The 3977-nt window shown below is 41.4% G+C and overlaps 1 long non-coding RNA gene across 1 annotated transcript in view; it reads right to left on the reverse strand.

Moving 5' to 3' along the window:
* Positions 1 to 3346: 3346 nt before the first annotated feature.
* LOC126512316 (uncharacterized) overlaps positions 3347 to 3977 on the reverse strand; it is a 9696-nt gene continuing 9065 nt past the window's right edge. Inside the window, exon 4 of the long non-coding RNA XR_007595003.1 lies at positions 3347 to 3954. This is a non-coding gene — a long non-coding RNA (uncharacterized lncRNA). The remainder of the gene's footprint in view (positions 3955 to 3977) is intronic.

A 3977-nucleotide genomic window follows, 5' to 3' on the forward strand; every position in this document is an offset into this window, starting at 1 on the left:
TCTTTAAACAGAAGGGAGTAGAAAATGAGAAGGCTTGCAAGACTGAGAATGAAAAATACAGTAATCCAAAGTTCCAGCAAGTGCAAATGACCTTCCTTCAAGTCTTCCAGTTTGTGCTTGAAGATTGGCGCATAGCATACGGCTTCCTAACTCTACCCCCAAACTACAGTGAGAAGAGATCTATGTAATACAGAAGGAGAAAGAGATGATAAGGTAGATAGATTTTCTATACTTTAGGAAACTTTAAATTGTGGCATGTATATGTGATGTAAAGCCTAAGAAATTGATGGTTTAAAATATTTTATTAGGTGATATATTCAAGAACAATATGGATAAAATTAATGGAATTCCCTGAAGTGTTCACATAACATTTTAAAAAGCAGAATAATGAAAACAGAACAAATACAAAAAAAATAAAATGTCAGATAATATCGATTATATTTGCAATTTTGTTGTATGTTAATGATATGACTATGTACATGTATGTCAACTAAAAGATGGAATGGAATATAATATGTGGATCTCTAGGTTGTGTGTAGTGGCACACACCTTTAATCTACACAGTAGGAAGGCAGAGGCAGTTGGATCGCTGTGAGTTCAAGGTCATCCAGACGGTAGATTGAAATGGTGTCTAAAGAAAAATAAAAGGCTGAATGAAATGCGAAAACATGCCTATGTAGAGAGATACAAATCCATGTAAGCTGCCCCCAGGAATTCACCACACATACAAGGCTGGGGAAGGGAAAAGGGCAGAAGACAGAGCATTCACTCAGACATTGCTCAAAGAAAGCACACGTGGCTGGCTAATATCAGAGAAGGTGGACCCTTTATCTTTTAACATATTTCCTATTGATTCTTTGGGAATTTCACATCATACACACGATTCACACTTATTTCCCAGTCCCTCCATATCTGCCCTTCACCCTTGCAGCTCCCCTCCCATCAAAAGAAAATAAAAATAGTAATTAAAAAGAAAGTGCACAAAAAATACTTCTTTCCATCTTTCCTGCTGCTCTACCACCTCTTCTTCTGCCTTAGTGGCACTGGGAGCTGCGGTGTGTCACACAGTATGCCCTTTTGTCCAAATAGCTTTACTTGCAAATGTTCATTGCAAAGAGCTGTTGGTCTGGCTGAAGGCCTCTGGCTGCTGGTACACCATCAATCCTGGACCCTCACTGAAACTCCTCTCTGGTACCTTCTATTGCCTAGAGTCGTGGAGATCTTGCAGCTATGGTTCTGCGGGACCTGTCCCAGCAGCTCATAGATGAGTAAGACTGTTGGTGATTTTTCACCTAGTAGTATATAAAGAACCTTCCAGCACTATGAATGGTAGCTGGAAGGAATGAAGCATCTGGTAGGTACCATCTTGATGTCTCCATAGTCTATGACTCAACTGGGTAGTACCTCCATAAAGTTCTAGAGGGTGGCCAAGACCAATGGAAATAATCTGTAATGTTGGGGGGAATGCCTATCACATCCCACTAACCTACAACCCAAAAAGAGGCAATCTATACTCAACACTGGGCTTTTATTTTGACAGCCTTATAATGTCTGAATGAGGTACTGCCTTCCTATTTCAGGCTGATTCTATTTAAACTTTTTATACATGCTTATGCATATATTTTAGGAAGGGTCTAAAGTAATAGTTTTCTATTTAACATTTTCAAAGGTCTCAGTATTAGATCCTGCTCTATACTTCTATCCTGGCCTTCCAGTCCCCACACCACTCAGCCCCTCCTGCTCCATTATCACCCACTTTCCTCTCCAGACCATCTGCTTTCTCTCCCCCTTCTGCTGAAATCTCTACCCTTACGAGATTTCTCTCTTCTATGGGTTCTCCAGTTTAAACATAACCTAAAATTTAAACACATCTAAAGATTCAAAGAGAGCACCTATATGTGAGAAAGAACGCGTGTTTGCCATTCTCACTCGGAGTAACATCACTCAGAACAATTATTTACAGCTCCATTCATTCCCCTTTAAACTATCATAATGACCAGCCTGGCAAGAAACATCTAAGGAGCAATAGTGGCATGAATGTTATAGGGGTAACTAACTACTTTCTAATTAGTTAAAGCCCACACCCAAGACAGAACTCATGCCTACTAGCCGATTCATGGGTCTGAGTACCTACCTGTTGCTAGGTATAGGCCATAGTCCCTAGGGAAGAACCTACTATTATGTAGTGCAAATTCCAATTGGCCTTAATAATAAGAACCTGGAGTCAGATATTGGGATTAATGCTGAAAGATCAGAGAAGCAGTGTGGCCTGCCACTGTTCTTATCTCTACTGAATTCTCACACCAAAGGGGTGATCTTGTCTCTACAAACCCTCAGACTGAATACCTTGCATTCCTGTCTCCTCGCCCTCCCACAATTCCCCTATTTTCCTCTCTCTGCCCAGCCATAGTCCTTCCTGTCTCTGCCTCCCCAGTGCTAGGATTAAAGGCCTGTGACTCCCAAGTACTGGGATAAAAGGTATGAGCTGCCACTGCCTGGCTCTGATTCTCTTTTAGACTAGATCAAGCACGTGTAGTCCAGGGTGGCCTTGAACTCACAGAGATCCATCTGCCTCTGCCTCTGCCTTTACCTCCAGAGTGCTGCGGTTAAAGTGTGTGCCACACTACCTGGCCTCTATGGCTTACTAGTGGCTAGCTACACACTCTGATCTTCAAGCAAGCTTTATTTGTTAAAGCACGAACAAAATATCACCACACTGCTCTTACTCTATTAAATGGACATAAGGTTATACCAAGCTCTAACGACTTTAATATCTATACTTACATCTATTTCTCCTTAAACTGTCATCGGAGAAGCTTCTTGCAAAAAGTGCTGATTAACACAGAGACCCACAATTGGCCAAGGTGCAGAGAATAAGAGACAGCAGAGTGCTCGCCTTTGACCTCTCTATTACTTGCCCTCCCCTCATGCCTCATGGATGATTGTGGGAGAGAGGGTGGAGATGCTGCAAAAGGCCAAGGAGGTGGATGACTACAAGGAGACCGTGTTTACTGGACACATCAGGGCACTTGTGCATTTGCATTCACAGCAATTGCTACAGCATGCATAAGACCTTGCAAGAATAAGCCAGAGAAACACTGCCTTATGGGGAGTGGAGGTGAGCATGAAATCTCACCCATAGCTAAGTAGCTACTGACAATTGGTAGCTGCGAGCAGAGAGAGAGAGAGAGAGAGAGAGTGTTTTCCTTAAAAGTGTGTCCCCTGGTGGGTTAACCATGCCCTAGTGGAAGGCTGTATGTTTAAGATTAAACATGCAACACAGATCGGTCTTATTAGGTTTATTTTACAAAATGATACAAAATTGGGGGGAGGCAGTGTAGGGGGAGGGGATCTGGGAAGAGAGGGGCTGGGGAAGGAGCTGAATATAAATACATTAAATATAAATAAATTAAAATACATTGTACAAAATTCTCAAAAAAAAAAAAAAACAATAAAAGCACACTCCTTTAATCACTGCATTTGAGAGGCAGAGACAGGCGGACCTCTGTGAGTTCAAGGCCATCCTGGTCTACAAAGAGAGTTCCGGGACAGTCAGAGTTGTTACACAGAGAAACCTTGTCTCAAAAAACCAAAATAAATAAATAAACAGATAAATAAATAAATAAATAAAAATAAGAAAAAAACCTCTCCAAATCATACAGTATGAAATCAATGACATCGATAAAGACATCCCACCAAAGATTACACACGGCTGGCAAATAAGTGTGAGAAGAGATTTCAGTGTATCCATGAGTGGGAACCCAAGGTAAAAATGGGAAGTATCGTATCTCTACATTCTCCATCAGAGTACCAAAACAACAGCAACAACAACAGCGGTGACAACACCAAGTGCTAGCAAAGTCTGCAGAGAAACTGGCTCCCCCGACCGACACCTTCCATGGTTGGTGAGAAAACAAAACAGCGCCATTTCTTTGGAAAGTAGTTTGGCGGTGTCTTTAAAAAAAAAAAAAAAAAAA

Source organism: Alexandromys fortis, unplaced genomic scaffold (assembly GCF_014885135.2).
Source record: "Alexandromys fortis isolate MF-2015 unplaced genomic scaffold, M_Fortis_MF-2015_v1.1 scaffold_100_3062768_6864082, whole genome shotgun sequence".
NCBI lineage: Eukaryota > Metazoa > Chordata > Mammalia > Rodentia > Cricetidae > Alexandromys > Alexandromys fortis.